General features: G+C 37.6%; 1 protein-coding gene across 1 annotated transcript in view; it reads left to right on the top strand.

The window, feature by feature from the left end:
• LOC147460620 (uncharacterized) overlaps positions 1 to 8,866 on the top strand; it is a 43,965-nt gene extending 35,099 nt beyond the window's left edge. Inside the window, exon 3 of the mRNA XM_086508235.1 lies at positions 4,754 to 8,866. The gene's annotated coding sequence lies outside the window, so the exon portion shown is untranslated. The remainder of the gene's footprint in view (positions 1 to 4,753) is intronic.
• The last annotated feature ends 12,888 nt before the right edge of the window (positions 8,867 to 21,754 follow it).

Here is a 21,754-nt window from a genome sequence, read left to right as displayed (position 1 = left end):
AGACGAGACGCTCTTGCTTTGGCTTTTCAGAAGCTGGACACCTAGCTATGTATTGTTTGATGCGGTCGACGCTCTGTTTGACCGTTTCTTTTTCCCCTTGTTTAAAGTTTAGGATTAAGGTAACAGTGTTATGCTTAATCCCAATCTTTGTATGCCTCTGTATGAATGCTTGGATAAGAATTCGGAAATCATACAGCGTACTTGAGGTCAAGGTTTGAAACCATGATAGAGCAGTTCCGCTCAATGTCAACCCAAATCCCTGCACCTTCGTGTACACGTCTGTGACTCCCTCAGCGTATAAGAGTTGATTAAATAGGGCCACATGTTCATGAGGGTCCCCTGTTCCGTCAAACTTTTTGCAGAACTTTTGTAAGGTCGTAGGGCGAATGTTCTTACCCCCATCCTCACGTTTCCCTCTTGTTTTAGGCTCTGGAATTTTTGTTTTCCCTCTAACCCCGTCTAAGTCTGCTCCAGACCATACTCCCCCAGTTTCACCCATTTCTGGTCTATAAGCCTCTTCATGTGGTTTTGGCATCCTTGAAGAGTCTCTAGGTCTTGCTTCACCATAGGAGGGTGCCGAGTATTCTCCGAATCACGGAGTTGGCGCGTGGTAAGCCGTTTCGCCCATTCCTACAGTTGCAGAAGTTGGTCTTACTTCTACCGTTGGTGCATGTGTTCGGGAAGGGAATATTTGTACACCCCTTCGTGTGAAGTCATTTAAGGATTCCCCTTCTATCTTATGGTAACTGTTTCCCCATGCATCTCGAATATTTACAGACGATGTGCCCTCCTTCCCATATACATGAAGTTCTTGTTCGTTTGGATATGAGAAAGAGTATGTCATCATGGTTTTAAAGACAGCTCCTTTTACTGTTGCGTATAAAGCAACAAATTCACTGTCATTCTCTATTTTATGTACACGCAATCTGTAAAGTTCGTTGTCATTAAATTCTGGTGCTGCAGAAGGAAAGGAAAAACTTACCTCCTCCGCTTCCGTTTGTCTTTGTTGAGCCCATGACAATTCTGCTGGAGGCGCGGATGGTGCTGGTGCGAGATAAGGACTGTCGAGTCCTGTGCTCCAAGGAGTTGAGTGCGTTGCCGGTTCAGAAAATGTTCGGACATGAGGAGGGAAGTGCAGCTGGCCTCCTGCATCCATGTTCTCAAATTCCGGCGTTAATAAATACCGAACTCCAAGCACGCTCATGTATTGGTCACCTTGTGACCGTACCCATACCTCCGCCTCTGTGGGCGTTGGCATGTCTTCTATTTTTACAGCCGTTCGGTTATGAACATCTCCGTATAGTTTAGCTCCAAACCGGTTTTCACGGATGAAGACTAAACGGTTGTCATAACCCATAGCTACGGCTTCTACATTCATAGTGCTATTGTTCAAGTTCAAATTGCGGAAGCTATCCATGGATGCGGATGCTTCACTTGCACTTTGTCTTGAGGTGTCACTAGATGAGGACGATTGTCCTTCTATTATGGCGCTTAGCAGACTTTTCGACGCTTGCGATCTGGAAGCAATAGATGTTCCTGACCGTAGATGCATATGGTTCATGCACTTATGGACGGAACCTCCTTCCTATTGCGCTTCCTTAGAGATATGTAATAAACGCACTCTTTGACCTTCTTCTTCTTTTCTTCTCTTTTTTTTTAAAATTTTAAATTTTTAACTTTTTAGCTTTTTTGTTCTTTTTTAATCTTTTTTACTTTTTGATTTTTGTGCTTTTTTAAATTTTTGCTTGGGACGGATGCAAGTTGTATGGTTGCAGATTTTGGCGTATGGCCTTACCCTTCGTACTTCGCGTTCCCTTTGGTTAGATCAAATCGATGCTAACTCAAACCTTTTGCGTTTGGTTTGTAAGCGGGCGTAGGCTACCGAAATTTCGGCAACGTAATGGTGCTGTAGGCCAATGCGATCACTTACGCCGTAAGGCGAAGCGAGAGCACGCAAAAATGGCGTAAGCCAATATTGATCCGAGCTAGGCTCAAGGACCGTGTACTCGAGCTAGGCTCTAGAGTAGAGTGCCAGATGCAGTTTAGAGCCGTCTGCAAGCCTCGACTCTAATGGGTCGTTCCTATTGATAGTGTATTTCGAATGCGGACTCAAAAATCCGTCTCAATTGCGCAGGGCCTAGGTAAACCAAGGCTCGCCCACACAATGAGGGTTCCGATCCCGACACCGAAATAGACTCCAACAAGGTAACCCTTGGGTCGGAAACCGTCCTAGCAAGGCCGTGCGATTGGACACAACGTTCTCAAGCGGACTTGAATTCCGTCTCACTCTTGCAAGGCCTAGGTAAACCAAGGCGCACCCACAAAACGAGGGATTCACTTCCAACTCAAGACCGCGCACCAATGGTACGGTCTAACACTAAGATCGGTCACGCTTTTTTCCAACTCTTCGCGCAAGGCAAGCTTGCGGAAAGTGTACTAGCGATTTTCTAAGCGAGCGGACCAAAAAATGTCAGATAGAGCTGATTTTTTCTGGCCTAGGTAACTGTCCTGCCCTGCAAGTACCTGCACACCCTGTAAAACTCAGAAATCAGTCAGTTATGCCTCTGGATACTCCATCGACATTAACTCCATCGTCATTTCAAAACAGCACCAGATTTGAATACAAGCTAGCCCTGGCCCTGTGCAACATGCCTAGCAGGTCAAATTTACAAAAACATTTTTAAGCTGGTCAGAAAGTTACTCCATCGTCATTATGTATGTCGATGGAGTAAGCAGAGAGCAGTAGGGTCAGATACTTTGAGATTTTTTTGACAAATGCGCCTTCTTCCAATTGAGTAAAACACTGTCTAGAAGTGATTTTACTCTGGAAAAAGTGCTCAATGCTCTCTATTTACCCTCTATCGCGTCTTTTGCGTACTTAAACAACCGTTTTGTCAATGATGTTTACCTTACCGCATTGGTTGACATGCCAAACCGCACCCGCTTACCTTACCCAAACCCTTATTTTGTAGGTTCCTAGATGAATGCATCTAAAGCAACAAGTTACAATGCAATGCCGCTACTTTATACATTACTTTAAGCTAATTACCTTAATTCTAATGCTACTTAGCCTAGTCTACTAGTGCGGGAGAGACTCAACCGCAGCGGGCTAAGATCAACCGCAATGTGGTGAGGGTTTTTGAGACCCCTCAACTCAACATAAAGAAAACCTTAACACCCTTTCACCGTTTACACCGTTGACCTTAGGCTACCCCCACCTAATCCAACACCTACCCCAAGGTTTTGCAACCTAAGGAGCTCACTAATTAACCCTCCACCTTAAGCTAATGGATTCTCTAGCTTAGGTTAAACGCTCCTCGGCAGCGGCGCCATTGGAGCGTCGCCACTAAGCCTAGTGGTTTCCACACCAAGTTCACCTTCGCCAAGGCAAAATCGTGTGGAGAGCGTAACCCGGCTAGCTCATGGAAGGTACCTTGCGGTGTCAACGCAAAGGAATCCTCTAGCTACAAGTGTGGGTGGCTACTTCAATCTTCCTAACCACTCAACATCTCACTCGAAGGAGCTTAGCAATGAGGATGCTAACTCCCTCACTCAATACAAGTCTAATCTAGCTCTCTCTTTGGATTAACATGCTAGTTCAAACACAAATGATTAAGCATTCATTAACAAGTTAACAAACCATTCAATCACTCAATGCAAACAAGCATCCTTCACTACTAATTAACACTTAAATTCAAGCTTTTACACAAGGGAAAGTAGCATTAAATCCTACCCAATGTTGTCGTCTCTTCCCTTACACTACTCCCGCATGAAAGCATGAAACCCTTATGCTAATTAGAAGCTAATGTAATCTTAAGCAATGCTAGCAATGCAAACTTTAAATGTTTCCTACACTCACAAGCAAGCACTACAAGCAATGCACACAATAAGAGATAAGATGGGACTCGTAGAGAGAAGCCTTGCCATCATCATTAACATAAGTCAATTACAAGAAGTAGCTCCAAGCTTCCATGAAAGCTTGAGCTAAGGCTTAGAGGTGAACCTAGAGTAGGAGAGCTCTCTTAGAAGCTCTTTAGCGAAATGATAAAAAAGCCTTAGTTTCTTCTAAAAAGTGACTTATATACCTAGGGCTAAAAACTTAAGCCTTTCACACTTGGGCGGACACTAGGTGCACCAAGTGGCTTTTTGGTTGTTTAGGCTTAGTTTTAGATACAATTTGGAACTCACATGAGCCCAGTGATAGGCTCCATAATTATTACATTGTCATTTGACGGGAATTTACACTTTGACGGGATAATATAAAAAATTTAAGATTCGACCGCTCTCGTAGCTCCACCGTTTGCATAATTGGATAGATTTTTGTGTCATCTGGGTTCAGCATGACAAAGTGTCCTTGCTGAACATGTAGCATAGGGTTAAATGCATCCCTTGGTCTATCTCGTGTAGACCCATAATAATTATCGTTATGTTCTTCAATACCTAAGAATCTTTGTGCATGCAATTGTTCAACATTCATATCATCTAATTGATGGGACCTTGAGATTTTGGCCAAAAATCTATGTACAATGTTGCCTTTGATTGTATTGGTTTTCCAAGCTCTTTGATTACATTACTCCAATAATCTATCACGGCCCTATAATATCTTGGCACAGATGAACCATTACTTATATTTTACCAAAATCTTATGTAACCCTTCAATCTTGAAATTACTTCTGCATGCACCTTTATATGCTCAACCATTGATAGTAGAGGTGGATTTCCTTGTGGTAACATTGGTTTACCTTCAATGTAGTTCTTCTAAAGAAGGATACTTGCACTCCAACTATGAATAGCTACATGTGCCTTAAATTGCAATACCAATGTATCTCCTTCCATGAAAAACCTGAATTGAAGTGGTTTGGAGTGACCTATAAGTGCTTCTTGCCCATCACAAATGTAGCCATATCCCTTGAATTCAAGGACTTTTGTAAGCAAGAAGGGAGCTGGAGAAGAAGTTGAGCTGGTTCTTAAAGTATCCATCAAATGTGGTAAAGTAAGGGTTTGCCCAATTATTAATTTCTTTGAACCTGCTAAACATGGCATCTATATCCTCATGTGTATGTCCAACCATTAGAAATCCCAACTGTGTAGTTTTGAAAGCACCCCGTGCAACAAGAAATGACAAATAGGCAAATAAGTATCGATTTTTATTTTCTCCAGCACAATTATCTAGTTGTAGTAACAAGTTTTCAGGCAACTTACGAAATGAAGAAACCAAATTTACTCCTTGATTTAAACCTGATTCAACAATGGGATCTTTACCATCACTCATATTGTGGTTGTCTAAAGCTTTCCTTGCATTTAAAGCATGTAGAAGTGAAACATTGCTCCTTGGAAGCCCATTTGTTACTAGATCATCAAGAGGATGCTTATCCATCCTCTTTAAGTTATTTAAATGTGTAATTGAGCCAATTGTTAGACTGGGATCAATTGGCCATAAACCATTCAAAACAAAGTGCCCATAATGACCTTATGCATGTCTATGAGTGATCATACCAATCAATGCCACCAATAAATTATATTCCAAATCCACACCCTTGGGAAGGACTCGTAGTCCGGGAATGTCTTTTTTCTTTTGGTCCATCTTGTCATGGATGATGTATACATACTTTTGTGGTTGTGTTTTTGAAAATGTGCACCACACATATTACAATTTCCCACAACTTAGTTGTTGTTGCATGTGAATTCTTCTTTCATTCAAGAGCCTCTCTCTTTTTTCTAGACTAGGTTTGGCTTCTAGTTTTGCCTTGAGTGAACTACACAAGGTGCACTTGGAGAAGTCATTTGTCTTTGTTAGGGACACTTGTGGGTACTATTTATTCCAAATTCTACCAAAAGATGACTTTGATAGCCTCTTTTGATATCCCAACTGCTCAAGTGTTGTGTTGATTTCACTTAAAATGTCAACTTGCTTAAATATTGATGGAATCGACAACTGGGTTTCCCTCAAGCCATTTAGCATTGTTCTACTTTTGGGCGGTGCAGACTCAGAGTTCATGTTCACAAATTCATCAAGTAGTGATCTTGCCTTACTAGTATGTTGTAGTCCTCTCTTCAATACCTTTGTGTTTCCATGCATATATTGACACACACCAGATTTAACCTTTTCCCTATAACGGTAAAAGAATGTCTTTGGTATACGATGCATCGCATACCATGCTCTGCAACAAACAATCACCCCATATAACCTAAATTCATATTGAATTTTTGGAGTTGAATCATGATGCCAAGATGTAGAAAGGACATCATATACATAATTTGTTTGAGATTTTTGAGATTGTCCCCAAAATCCTTATTGTATCTTCATTAGTATATTACAATCTATTAGCCGACAACATTTTTTTGCACAACAGTCAATGCATGAAACCCTTTGAATTGATTCAGGTTACACATAAAAATTGGAAGCTAGTTCTAGTTTTTTCTTTGAAATCCTGTTTGTGAAAGTGTAGCGTCTTTTTGTTGAGGTTGGGACAACATTAACCTCATTAGTTACATTTCCATCATTATCCTCATTAGATACATCAACATGTTCAGCAACATGCATGCCATTAAGGGGAACATAGTGTTGCAATGGGATCCCATCCAGCATTGTCACCTGTTTAATAGGCCATTTAACTAGGGTGATACTATCCACTTGCAGCATGGTTTCAAATTCATTTGCACTTTCAATAGCCACACCCACACAATCATCACCAAGTTGCTAAAAGTTGACACATTCAAATGGAAACACATATAAGATTATCCCTTGAGTCATAGTCTGCATCATGCTCTCATCCTTTAGAATAACCATCTCATTCTTCCAAGATTCTCGGATTTTCATGTCAATTTTTGGAGATATTAACGATATTGCATCTACAATTGGAGGTTCCACATGTTCTTCTTGATCTGAATCATTGATTCTTTCACTCCACCCTTCGAATTCTAGCTCCCTTGTAAAAGGCCTTAAAAGCATTTTTGGCCAACGAACATTACTCCATAATGCACTTTTAAGGTAAATGGTATCCATTGTAGGGAATGGTAGTTCCACATCCTTCAAGCATTCCTCTAGAAGTAATGATACATTTCCTTGACCAATCTTTGTTCCACTACAAGTGGAATCTGGATCAATTCTACACGCATCTAATACCAATAGAATCATTGTTCAACATCATGTAGACCCTCCCTCCAGATTGAAAATCCATCTTGCACATAATCAAGTTGGGCTTGTTAAATTAGTAATCAAATCTAGTAATCAAAAATATTAGATTAGAATCTAGATGAGACTACATGTATTAGAGCTACCATACATGGAAGTCTAGCTCTACCAAGTGGTGGAGCTAGATGCCAATGAATTCTAGCTCTATCATATGTACAACTAGAATCTATGGAAGTCTACTTTTACCATGTGGTGAAGATAGAACCCATAGAAGTATAGCTCTACCATGTGGAGCAATTAGCATACATTCAAGTCTATCTCTACCACATGGTATATCAATACATCCATTGAAGTCTAGCTCTACCACATGGTAGAGCTAGATCAATGCATTCTAGCTCCACCACATGGTAGCACTAGACTTCTAAGCATTCTATCTCTACCATTGCTAGCTTTCCACCAGTGAAAAGTACCCCGTCACTTACTGCTACCGATTCTCCAACAAAGATCCAATACACAAACTGAGCATAGAGCCCTCTTGCCATCATGTCAGAGTACATTCCATCTTTATATGTCGCGCCGAGAACGCTTTTGCATCAACGGGAAACTCCACTCCACACTCGGCAGTTTTGGCCGCCAACATGCGTCTAAAAAAGAAGCTTCAAAGAAAACCGATTTGAAGCACTTATCACTTTGTATGGTAACATAGTAAATACATCCGGATTTTATTATAGAAAGAAGAAAAAGTAAATCTTGCAAATACATTGACTTGCAGTAAATGAGCACCTCCAATAGATCAAGTGAAGAGACCAACCACATAATATAAAGGTAACAACTTTCTAAATTTCATGGGCCCAACAAGCTATGTATACAAATACCCACAACTCTTATTTGCCAAGATCTAAAGCCTCACAATTGTAGAGCTTTGATTGACTTTACGTTGATAATTTGTCAATCAATTATTCTTTGTCATCCGCACAAGTGTTTTGAAAATTTGTGTGTCCAAATATTTGATGCCATACTTTTTGTTAATAGTAATTGTGATAAGATATGTGAAGCTCTGTACACATTGAAGAGTCGTATATACTGCCTCCATGCAACACAACCATAATGAAATGCAACATTATTAAGAATCAAGTTGTAAAAGTTACCATTATTGTGATATGATGCACTCCAAAAAAATAATCTATGCCACAAATTAAAGAACTTTGATTGTTGATCAAATATAAACTAAAACAAAGTAACCATATAATTGATTTTTTGGCTAAGTGCAATATGAAAGTTGCACTTACCTTTGCATTCGGGCAAAGAATTTGAAGTTGCATGCATGCTTGTCATTAAGTTGCAAGAAGTTGTGGACTCAAATGAGGGTCCTTGTATATATAAAGAGCATCAATTGTCAATGAATGCACCTAAAAAAGCTTTCATGAATAGTCAAAATGAAAGGTGGCTCGAACATGACTTGCAACTGGGGTTTGTTGTGAAAAACCACTCAAATTGCAGCCTTTTCAGTTTTGCATGGAAAGTTATAATAGATTTGCAACTTGGTGTTTACATGTTCTAAGACATGCATAGCATATTCACTATATTCCTTATCAACCCACCTCTGTGTGTGTGTGGGCTTCTTTAAATACCTTCGTGTGCAATTGCAGTGTTTCAGAAAGCTTTCTTTATCCAAACGGTGTTTAAATTTTTGAAACTCATTATGCAAACCCTCTACATTTGTGTGTTCAAATTTTTGCATCGTATTTTCATCCCACCAAAAGCTATTCCTTTCTAAGCTAGGTCCAATATAGTTTTTGGATATACAAGGTGCATGTGGAGGTGGTAAGTTTATGGTGGATACACATGCAATGAGAGAAGAAAAATGTGAATGATTTATTTCACATTATGCAATTTGTTATCCATTGCCTAAGATTGGTTTCTTTGTACAACATCTTGAGGGTAGCACATGAAATTATGCTACCATGCTCCTTTGATTATAAGTTACCATGGGGGGTGTTAAATTATCTTAGATGGGGGGTCAAAATGTGCTTACTATTCATACATTAGGCATTGCATGAGAAGATATTCTCTTGAGTTCTTATGTTAGTCATTCTCTGGTATTTTCACCAATGCCCAAAAGGTTTCATCCCCTTTGCTATTGTCAACTCCTAGCAACTTAATATTGGCATGCAATTTTCATTTGTGCATGTTTTCATCATTCTCTCTCTCTCTCTCTCTCTCTCTCTCTCTCTCTCTCTCTACAGGTTCTTGGCCTTGGTCTTGTTCTTTGATCTCTTTTTATTCTAAATTAATAACTTCTTAGGGGATTGGTGCATAATATTCGCATCATGGCTACTACTTATGTAAGCTTTATATTTTGCACCATCGAGTTTACTATTCCTTGTGGGATAATGTATATGACAAAAGAAGCACCCTTGGTGCTAAACTTAAGATTTTGCTTTCTATTTGTCACATCATAGAGAAAAACCAAGTCCAGGTATGGAATCTTATCTTTCTAAAGTGCTATGTGATTGTCAGACCACTATTGTCTCTTTTTCAATCATTCATGCATTTGTCAACTATTGTCTCTTATAGTGCAATCCATCAAAATCTTATCAAGTTTTTCTAGCGTGATGAGGTAGTTAGCTCATTCTAATTTGAACCAATGTACTTTCATAGCCACCTTAAAACTACGTATGAAGAAATTACCTAGCAAAATTACTTTCAGACCTTAGGTTGACCTTCATGGAATTTGTCTTAAATCCACTTTGACTGTTGTGTGGTAACATAAGCCTATAGTGTTGTTGCCTGGATTTCTTGCAGATAATCACGGTTGGATTCTACCACTTTCTTCTTAAGTGTATTAATTAGTATTTTGTTGAAGCTTTTACCTAGACAATTTTCTTGCAAATAGTTAGTGGGTGACATACTATATATTTTGACAATGTTTTATTATCTCACTAAAGAAGTGTGTATTCTTAGACAAAATTTCTTGAAGCTTTTACCTAGACAATTTTCTTGCAAATAGTTAGTGGGCGACATACTGTATATTCTGACAATGTTTTATTATCTCACTAAAGAAGTGTGTATTCTTAGACAAAATTTCCAAAGGGTAGCCAAATTAGACAACCATATTTTAATACACTTACATTTCTAAAACCTTGGGTTATATTGGTTTTCATAGTTTAATCCAAAAAATCAATTTCCCATTTCTCAAAAGTTTGATGACAATGATATTTGCAAAGAGACCTCTATCTATTACTCTAGCACATGAAACTTGCTGATGTCGTAGTTGCTAACATATCTTGTTGCATGCCTTAATAAGGTAGGCCACAAAATCCACTACAAACAATTTTTTGAGACTTCAATTTTATCTCAAAATTACCTCTCATGACTCTTGCGTGTACTTGGTAAATTCGTCCTCATAAGAGCACCAATGGTGGAGATTACGAATGTCTTTCTTGTGTATATCTACCATATAGTCAATTGGCATGGCATTGAACTGCAAATTAGTCTTTTATTCTATCTTTTAAAATTGGATTGTGTGTTTAAATTTTTGAAAAAATAAATTCTATAATTTCCATAGTCTATTAAAGAATAGAATGAAAAATAAAAACTTGAGCAACATTAAGTAGATAATAGTTCACTCTTGTAAGGGGTTCGCTCTTTGGTATCTTTGGAAATTGATCTATTTATACATGGATTCTGTCAGAGACACCTACAACTTCAAAATCAAATTCTAAAGAAATAAGGAGCAAAGCCACTGGCTAGTGTGGTCAGTAGTAGCTATTTGGCTACATAGAAATTTAATCTTTATGATCTATCTACGTAAGATACATATATTTTTATTTGCATAAAAATAATAGATTTTTTGCACATGGGGAACCATATCTGATAGTTTTCATTTTGTACCAATATAGTTAACTTCATCATCATTACGTTATTATTAGCAAAGCTAATTGTAGATCTAGTTTATGCTCATATGTAAACTTAAATTTCAGGCATCTACGCAACCATGAAATATGACCTCACAATTTAGAGTCCTTTTTATATTAGCAAATAATAAAATAAAGCTTTTATAATCGCTCACATGTCTTGGAACCTTTTGAACAACCTAGAATCAAATGGGACAAGTGAAACCAAAATTAACTTTATCTTAATTTATGCATTTTGGATAAAAATACACGCAATAATGATCACGTCGTTCACTTAAACTGGGCACTTGTTACAACTGAGAATGAAATCTTATAGAGTCTACAACTCTAGAGAACTTTTAGTGCCTCTAGATGTTCCACAAAATATGGTGTATAGACAACAAAATTTTTAAAGATTCTTGCAAGAACTCTTAAAATATGCCACTTTGAGATCATGGCAAGGGATTATTTTCACCTTATTATATCCTTTGAAGAAATCTACCTATATAGATATTTAGTGTAAGAGGCAAATAGTAGTTTATTCTCTTTGTGTGATACCATTGAACTTCTATAGATCCACACATACCCTAATCTTGACATTGTCTATGGAACAATGATGATGTAAGACACCCAATTCAATTTTAATGAATAAAGCCAAAATTCTAATAATTGTTTTATCCTACTTCACTACCTTTGAAAATTTTGGATATGTCCTTTGGTTGTTAACTTTGCATGCACTTGAAATCATTAGAACTACCCATTAAAACACCTTATGTGGAGCATCTTTAATATGTAAACTTAATCAAAGAAATCTAGGAAATCAAAGAAATCTTAAACTCTTTTAAATGCTGAAGTAGCTATTCTTTCTCCTTGGTTTCAATAGTTTCATTCTACTATTCGGTGTGTTATCCTTATAGAAGTATCCTAAAACTCTTATAGAAAAATAGCTCTCATTGTGAGAGCATCTTGTTAATTTCTTGTGGATTATTTCACTATCTAATAACGTCTTCTTGCTTCTATCTTGTGCTAACCTTTTCCACTTTGTTTTGATTCATATGGTTTTTTCTGCTTTAAATAAGTCTAAAATCAAAGAAGACTCACCTTAATCATAATAAAAAGTCATGATAGGTTTTAATTTTTGTAATTTATTTAAACTAGATTTCTTTTGTCTAGTGATATCTTACAAAATTACATTTATACATTCTTGTATCTCTATTGATTTTACCATCTTTGGCATCTCCTAGTGGTGCTTATTTAGTGTTAAATCATTGATAGATCTATCCAGTTTAGTCCCTAATAGATTGATCATTCATAGACTCAAACATTCATGTCTAACATTGCAATCTCTTTACATGGACGCTATGTCAGCCCAAAGCCCTTCATCTCATATTGTGATCAGTTTCGATCATATAATGTCTAAAGTGATCATGAGAGGTGGCCAAATCTTTAAACACCAGTAGATCTTTGGGCATGAGATTGGGAATAATATTACCTATGACATGATCTAGCCTCTTTTTCTAAGATGTATCTAATTTTTTTCTCAAGAAACTTCCAACTATAGGATTTTCACTTCTTGTCTTTAAGTTAATGTGCATGCATGGCTTGCCATTAATACTAAATGTTTATCTTATTCTTTTCCCACTCATGCAATGTAACTTGCAAGGCTTCTTAAAACAATGGCTTTCCAAAAATAAGTTTGTAATATGTCCACTAAAAATTCCATTAGCGCAATACATAACTATTATGTAAATCCTTGATTAAGCCAAGAGATTATGCAAGCCTTTCATTTGCATATGTAATATTGAGCTTATTTGTAATAAATAATGGATTCCTAAGCCTCTCTTAGCATTGTTGGGAACACCTCTCTTAGCATTGTTGGGAACAGGTGAACCAAAGCTTCTCCATCAAAGATGTCATCTATCTCTTTGGCTTTGCAAACAACTAGGATGATGGCATTTTTGTTATCCCTCCCATATTATCTTTCATCACATATCACATTGACACAAAAAATGACTAATTGTTAGTTATATAAACTAGCATGTGTTGTTGGATTGTTTTATCAGCTAGATTAGATTCTGTTTTTTGTGATCTTATGTTTTACTTGTTGCACCTTAGTCTTGTGCAATGCATGCATAAAATCTCTATTTATTGTACACTTAGTAGATTTGGTAGTGAGATGACTTGATAGAGAGGTTCCCATTAAAATATGTAGCTAATATTCTTGTGAAGTCTTGTAAAGAAAGATCATGTCAAGATATGTGGGGTAAAGATGGATTTTGTGTGCTTGCTTCTAAACCTTATTGAGGTTTTCTTTATAGCGTCTATTTTGCTATATTGAAGGTAAATGTCCTTTATTTTGTAATTTATTTGTATGAGCCATTATGTTGATGCATTGATTATGAACAAGGTTTTTCTCTTGTGTTTGTCATTTGGGTAGATGACATTGATAACGAAATACTGGAATTGGTTGGTCCCCTATATCAACATTATTCCCTGGTTGGAGTTGTCTGTATTAGTTAAAAAAGATTGTGATTAAAATGATCATTGCCAAAAAAAAAAAGTCAGTCTATTCTATTGACTTTTTCCTTGCTCCCTAAGGATGTGCAATGTTTGCTTCTCTTAAGACTGATTTGATATCACCATTGTGTGACACAACCCTATAGGATATGGCATTATCAATTTTGGGCAAAAATTCTACAGAGTCTCCTACTTTCTATGTGTACACTGGAAAGAAAACAAAGTCACCTTCTTGAAATTGAAGGGGATCGGGGAGCACCACAGACGGAGAGAGAGAGAGAGAGAGAGAAGGAGACACACACACGATGTGGGTGGGGAGACTGTGAAGTGGCAGCTCCCCCTATACAGTATACTCACTATAAGTATAGGGTAACAGTGGGCGGGCGCCCATGACCTAGGCGACCGGTCAAGGCACATAGGCCTTAACCCCAACAACTGCCTTCAAGCAAGATCTACTAGTGTACAACTAATAGAAGGTGAGATATTCTCTCAACCTATGCCCACTGACTCTCGATGAGCTAGTGCATCCGGCTCTACTGATAGACAAACATCCCGCTGCGGAAGCCACACAGAGCTAGCTCCAAGCTCTGCAAAGAGTCTACAAGAGCTCATGCAATCCTGCAAGTATTGGTCCAATACCTGCAAACCTCCCCTATGCTCTATGCCGGGATCAGTCAACAAACGATTGACAACCCCAACTGCAAATGCTCCCACTGCAGCTGCGATATCCGGTCTCAAGATCAGCATCTCATACATGAGACCACCGAATGTCGATGCAATGCTAGCAGGCCTTGCTAGCTCTCTGGAGCATGCTTCAACATATATATCCCTGGCAATAGGCATCTCTGACTGACAAGGCATGTCAACCACATGCATCTCCTGACTGTCTGCAAAAGACGCATCAACCTGTCGTGCAACCTCAGAGCAAACCAACTGCTCTAGGTGTCTGCTGGAGGACATATCCTGCACAACTATATCCCCACGCTCACTGTCGAGCATAGAAAGGAATGACTGCATAATCGTTGACATCTCAGCCTCCTCTGCAATCATCCACTACAAACATGACCACTCAATCTGTTGTGACTCACTAGAGCTCTCATGCTCTAACTCCGTATGCATAGACTCTTGCACAACGTCCTCCTGTCGTGACTCACTAGAGCAAGACCGCTCTACCTGTCTATCCTGCATAGAAGTATCTAGCACAACTGACTCTCTACTTTGCTCATTCACTAGCAAATCATGCATGTCTGACTCTGTCACCTCTCTGTGTGACTGCTCAAGTCGTGCCCCAACTGTGTGCACAACGAGCTCACTACTTTGCACCCCATGCAAAGCACCCTGCAACCCATGAGCAAAAGAGACTGTCCGGGTCTCTCGCTCTCTGCATGGCTGTAACAAGATTGAGACTTGACCATCTCGCACTAGTACTACGTGCAATGGGTACCATGTGCCAACTCTAGCACCTCTCGCAATCACTAGCGAACCCAAATGCAATGCAAAAGATCGCTCAAGCAGGGATACCCGACATCCACTATCCCGTAACTGTCTGACTGAGATCAAATCTCGTCTCAGATCTGGCACATAACGCACATGACGCAGGGTAAATCTCATACCGCTGGGCAAGGACAAACATACGTCTCCTGCACCCTAAATGTCATACACAACACCATCAGCCACGTGCACACAACCAAGTCTCCCACTAGAAAACGTGCTAAACCACTCACGATGCGACGTGACATGAAACATAGCATCTGCGTCTAGCAACCACTGCGAAGGGAGTGCACTATCCACATGTATAGCATCTCGTGCATAGCTCAAGGTAAAAGTGACATCCCCGTCACTAGTATACTCCGACACTACATCTGCCTCAACTGTCAAAGCAACTAAGTCCATGGCATCACTACATACATCTCTGAGACTGCCATGTCTCCTACGATATCGCATACGACGAAAACAGCGCCGTCTAACGTATCCAGAATGACCACAATACCAACATGTCACCTGTCGGCGTGCTCGTGAATGTACATGTCTCACACGAGTCCGTGATGACTCAGATCTATCATACATATCATGTAATCTGCGCCAAAGTGCTCTCGAAGTAGTCTCATATATAACAAGAGCATATACAGATTGCGCAAGGTGCAAAGAGAGTGTAGATAGTGCCATCTCCTCTAGCTCTTGCCACTGATCATCAGACATGTTTGAAGGTCTACCTGCATCACCACTCAATGGTCAATGCAACCCTTGCTGTGTCAATGTATCAAGCATACACTCTCTCCATGCTGCAAAGTCTGACCCATCAAACATGCACATTTCGGAGAGATCATAATCTGAGCGATCACCTGTCTCTGCTATGAGCACAATGTAGCAAACTAGAAAGCAAAACCACCTCACCAACAACACACTGTGTGGTATCGATGCATACACACGCACAAATCTCCCACCTGTAGAGAACACCGCACGCAAATGCTGAGTGCAACCCACAATCTCTACCTAGATCGCATAAATAATATGCATAAAACTCCTGGGAAAATTTGCCAGAGTTTCGACGCACAATGGCTTTCAACACAAAATAACCATTGTCCTGCAAGCTCAATACAATGAGCAATCAATGCGCATCAAACTACACTCAACATACATGCATAAGCTCTGCAAAACTATGGCAAACAATGCTCGAGATCACAAGACTCTCACCCGAGAGCAAACCACTATCTCAACCAAAGAAAGATACACAGCTCCTCACTCTTGCGAGAGTGGATACAAAAAACACAAAACTGTGTCCAAATTGACAAAACCTATCAAAGTGAGAGTAAACACTCGATCACAAACTATGGCGAGAATCTAGGAAAAATCTGACAGAATTTCCCCTGAAAACTGAGCAAAAAACTCAAGTACAATCTCTACCATAAACCATTACACTACTCAATGCCAATGAGTAGAAATGTCAAAATGGCTCCACTTTTCACATACAATGGCAATCCGCACTCAACGTACATCAACGGAGTGACTGCGCATAAGCAAGCGCCAAAAGAGTTGCAATTCGAAAACTTGATCAATGCAAAAACAATGCTCTCAAGAGAGCTCACCGGCACTTGAAAGTACTCGCCAAAATGCATATATAATGGGCATCAACCATGCGCCATAACCATATGCAAACCATCCGCAAAGACCATGAATCCAAGCACAAAATCACTGCGAAAGTATCCTGTGAAAACCAGTGAAAGAAGCTCCACCTGTGTGCTCCAAAAAACTGCGTTTCTCAAGAGACCACCTCGGTGGTGTGTAAACGCCTCCGTACTTCGTTGCGCAAGTCTACCAAAAAATCCTCAAACCACAAGCTTAACACAAGCTGCAATTGCATCTTTAACTCAAAATTTATGCGCTCAATTTCAAGCATCTCCCGTGCTTCCAAAAGTGCATCAAACTCGCACACAATGCGACAACAGAAAATCTAGAATGTCTGTATACAGTCAGTCTGAGCTGAATATCAGCAAAACGGTGAGGAATTTGCAAAAAGTTTCTTCTGCAAAGTTGTAGACCACGTCGAAACGGATGGGTAGCATAGGACAGAATTCTCAGATCTACATTCTACAAGGAGAAAAACGAATCTGAAAACAGTGCTGCTGCGCACACAGTTTTTAGGGCAGCACCTTCACTTACACACAGTCTTCCACACTCCTTTCTGAGCTTCCACAAGAACATACATCACTCTCAACTGAGCTCACAAGATCCCATTGCATTCTCACAAAGCTTCCAAGATTTCTTAATCGCTCGACCGTCGAGAGCGAGCGAGCTATCGCCTTGAAGCTCTCAAAGCCGTCGTGCTCTCCGCGGTCACCATAGCTCTGATACCAATTGAAGGGGATCGGGGAGCACCACAGACGGAGAGTGAGAGAGAGAGAAGGAGACACACACACGATGTGGGTGGGGAGACTGTGAAGTGGCAGCTCCCTTTACACAATATACTCACTATAAGTATAGGGTAACAGTGGGCGGACGCCCATGACCTAGGCGACCGGTCAAGGCACATAGGCCTTAACCCCAACAAAATTACTACTTTGTTTTTATCGTTAAAAAAAAAATGTTATGTTGTCTATCTATAATGCTCTCTCCTGATATTTGTCATTTTTAAGCTTCCTATAATGACCAATTGCATCTTCTCAATTTTGAGCTCATCATAGTAGCAGAATTTATGCACGCTAATATCATGATATACATCAAAATGAATGAATTAAATCCAATAGTTGAAATTATGATAAGTAAATTCTAAACATGGTGGGTATTCCTCCAAATTATATTGGGATTTGGAACACACATACTTATGAAGCGTGCCATGCCTATGATATGCTCTATTTGGTAAATAATTAAAGTTTGAATGTTTAGTATACTCGTTTGCAAAGTGGTATCATATTTTAAAATATATTTGTTAAAAAATGATTGTATAACATTTTACCTTTATCTAACATATATCTCCAACTTAGAATAATACTTATGTAATAAATACCCTAGCAAGATTAAATAGTTTTCTATTTTCTCTAGTAAAAATAACTTTATTAAACTATTCCACATCTACTATCCTAAAAGAATAGTTCATTCATTTCAATTTGGGAAGCCTTGAAGTAATGAGATCTACATAAATATCCAGCTATTTTTCTTTGAAAAATTCAATTAGTGTTAGTAAACTTGTGTATCCAAACAATGTAGGTTGATAAAATAATCTTTGACTAGGGCAAACGTCTTTTCATTAGGGAAGTTTTGGGGTCTCAAAAGGACCCTCTAAGAGATTTGATATCACAATATTCCTTAAAGGGTGTAAAATTTTTGCAAACGGGCACTAAATTTGTCAGACATGGTAAATTTAGATTCTACTCATAAAGAGCTTTCAGGTGATATATAGGTTAATAAGATTTGGAAGTGGGATAAGAAAGTTATACAAATGATTTCTTTTAGCCCAAGGAATATTACCATTATGATAATTTTCCTTGGGATAAAAGGAACCTTTTGAATAACTTCCTTGTCCCTATTCCAAACCTTATCAACCCATATATCACCGAAAATCTCTTGATGACTAGAGTCCAAAATTTCAAAGTCCAACAAATTTGCAACTCACCAAAAATCCTATTCCTTAGAGGGTCCTTTTGAGATCCGAAAACTCTCCGAATGTATAACCAAAGATTACTAAAACTTGCAGTACCATAATATTGTAGAAGGATTTGGCACAAAAAACACCAATACGCTATCCTTGTGAATTAGAAATCAAATGATTGTTAAACCTCTCTAGCTCTCTCTGCCTCCCGCTCTCTTCTTGACAATCTCTTTATGTCCTCACTCTAATCTTGCTTTCTATTTATTTCACTTTTTCTTTTTTATTATTATTATCTCACTTTCCCCCTCTTGTTGTTTCTCTCCATGTATTTGTATTATTTGCTCCCTCTATTTATCTTGATTTGATTTTAAAGCTAAATAACACACAAGAGAGAAAAGTATGGCATATTTAAGAGCAATTGAAGATACTTTATCCACCATGCTTCACTAAATCCACTAATACTTGGAAAAGATGTGTGTCACACAACATGAAAGAATACTCTTAATGCTCAAATTTGACAATCAACATAGAATAATACCATGAATCAAGAATGAACTAGAAACAAACTAAGACATGAAAGAAAACATAAAAGCATGATTCAAAGATAAGTATTGCCTAGTTAAGAAAAGGCTAGGAATTTTACAACATGGTGTTCAAAAACTTTAAATAAATAATGTTGCATGGATTGTAGTTTATCATTGCTTGAACAACTTCCATTCAAAAGAAATAGATGTAAAAGGCGCTAGGTCAGGGATTATGGAAAAGAGAGAGTAATTCTCTTAAAATATATGAACCTTATAATGCTGATTAAATTCATAGTAGTGAACAAGGTTTCAACAACATATATGGAAAAGAGAGAGTGATCCTCTTAATATGAACCTTATAATGCCGATTAAATTGATAGTAGTGAACAAGGTTTCAACAATATGACAACACCTTGTCTATCAGATTTTAAAAATTGACCATAGGAATTTATATATTGCAAGAAGTTTCATGAAAATATAGTCTAATAAGATGTTAGTGCTGCTAGAAGCAATTTTTGAAGTATGCTTAATGTTGGTTTGGATTGAGTTTATTTATTAAGGACCTTGTCAATCTTCTTCACAAGACTAAGTATAAAATCTATCCATCTTGCATACTCCAAATATCAAATGTGGTTAGATTTGCAAGAAAGCAACCTATTTTAAGATTACTTGATCCCCCTTATCACTTTAAATTTTTTCAGCATTTCCACAACACAAGGCTAAAACAAGGTTAATATGTAACTAGATATGTGCATGTTAGCATTCAATGTTCCATGTTACCTAGTCTACTATTCATCACCAATATAAATGTTCCATGTTCCTTACTAAGTGCTACTTAACAAGGACTGTTTGTCAAGATAATTACAATAATATGATATATGTAGTTAATATACTATTTATAGATATCCAAAACAATCTTGTAAGCATGCCACAACTCTAGTTCTTTGTTCTTTTATTTTAAATAGTTGAATAGTTAGTTATCATTGTCTATGTGGTAGATAGAACACTTTTGCTAATTATTGATATTTAAATTTATTAATGATTCTTCTCTGCAATTATACTAGTTAATGACGCTTGTATGTGTTACAACAATAATTTAGCATCCTTGGAACTTCTAATCACTAGTAAAGGTACAATATATAAGACATGTATTTATGCCAGCTACATATGCTTGATGATTTTTATGCCAGCTACATATGCTTCTTACTATTTGTGACACTTAGATAGTGTTATAAAAACCCCCCTAAAAATCTCTTTACCCTTATAATTTATGCAATGAGCATAAACATTTCTTGCTTGGTGATGTTTACCTAGGCTAGTAATACTTTTAGAATTATTATTAGTACTATCCTTAGCATTTCTCATCAGTATTAACTCTCATTATTTACTAGATTAACTACTATCCTTGAAATTTCTCATCATAAGTATTCTATGTACCAAGTATAACACCAGTGATACTAACTTCTGTTCATATAATACACATAGTAACTATGAAACTTATTTTTGTTCATTATGGCTAGCTATGTGTAGCTTAGTAATGCTTACAATCAATATTCATGATATATAGCTTGTACCTACTTGTGCTACTTAAGAAGGATTGTTTGTCAAGATAATAACACTAATATGGTATATGTAGTTAATATAATATTTATAGATATCCAAAACAATCTTGTAAGCACGCCACAACTCTACTTCTTTGTTATTTTATTTTAAATAGTTGTATAGTTAGTTATCATTGTCTATGTGGTAGACAAAACACTTCTGCTAATTCTTGATATTTAAATTTATTAATGATTCTTCTTCGTAATTATACTAGTTAATGATGCTTGTAAGTGTTACAACAATAATTTAGCATCCTTGGAACTTCTAATCACTAGTAAAGGTACAATATAATCACTTCTAATCATCTGCCTCATCAACACCACTTATCCAAAAAAATATCAACTTAAAATTGCTAATAGAAGAGAAAAAAGAGAGGCCAATTAATGGTCGACTTGTACCTAATGCGAAATGGTCTACTTGTACCCAATGAAAAATGTCACTAGAGTTTACAAACCAAAGAATGTTGTAAAACTCATAGCCTAAAACTTCAACTAGTACACACAACTCTAAGAAATAATTAAAGCTTTGACATTATTGTGACACAGCTAACACAATCATGTTGGTTAAATAAAAAACTACTTAAATAAAAGCCTAAGTTTTGTATTAAAGACCATCTATAAATGAAAAAAATCACAACTTTATCACATTCGAAACATTTCAATCAATAGACTGTAATGTCTACGTGGAGGGTATACATGTGAGCAAGTAGCAGTTCAAACATGTAAAAGCTTGAAAATAGGAATTAACCATTGACACGCAAGCCCAATCTTGACAATTTTTATTCAATTACACTTGAATATTTAAAGAAAAATTAAGTACATTTGTCCCTTTAAAAATCCTTATTTTTCAGATTTAGTCTTAAATAAAAGACCATGTGAGTAAGGTTTTCATCCCACATACCAAAGCATAATAGCTATAGTTATGTTTCAAATATACCCTATTACAAACATACAAGAAACAAAATTTTACCATGCACATTCAATTTTTATTAAAC

This window comes from Adiantum capillus-veneris, chromosome 3 (assembly GCF_014529385.1).
Source record: "Adiantum capillus-veneris isolate H3 chromosome 3, ASM1452938v2, whole genome shotgun sequence".
Taxonomy (NCBI): Eukaryota; Viridiplantae; Streptophyta; class Polypodiopsida; order Polypodiales; family Pteridaceae; genus Adiantum; species Adiantum capillus-veneris.
Note: the sequence above shows the minus strand (reverse complement) of the source record. Positions and strands in the feature narration are given on the sequence as shown.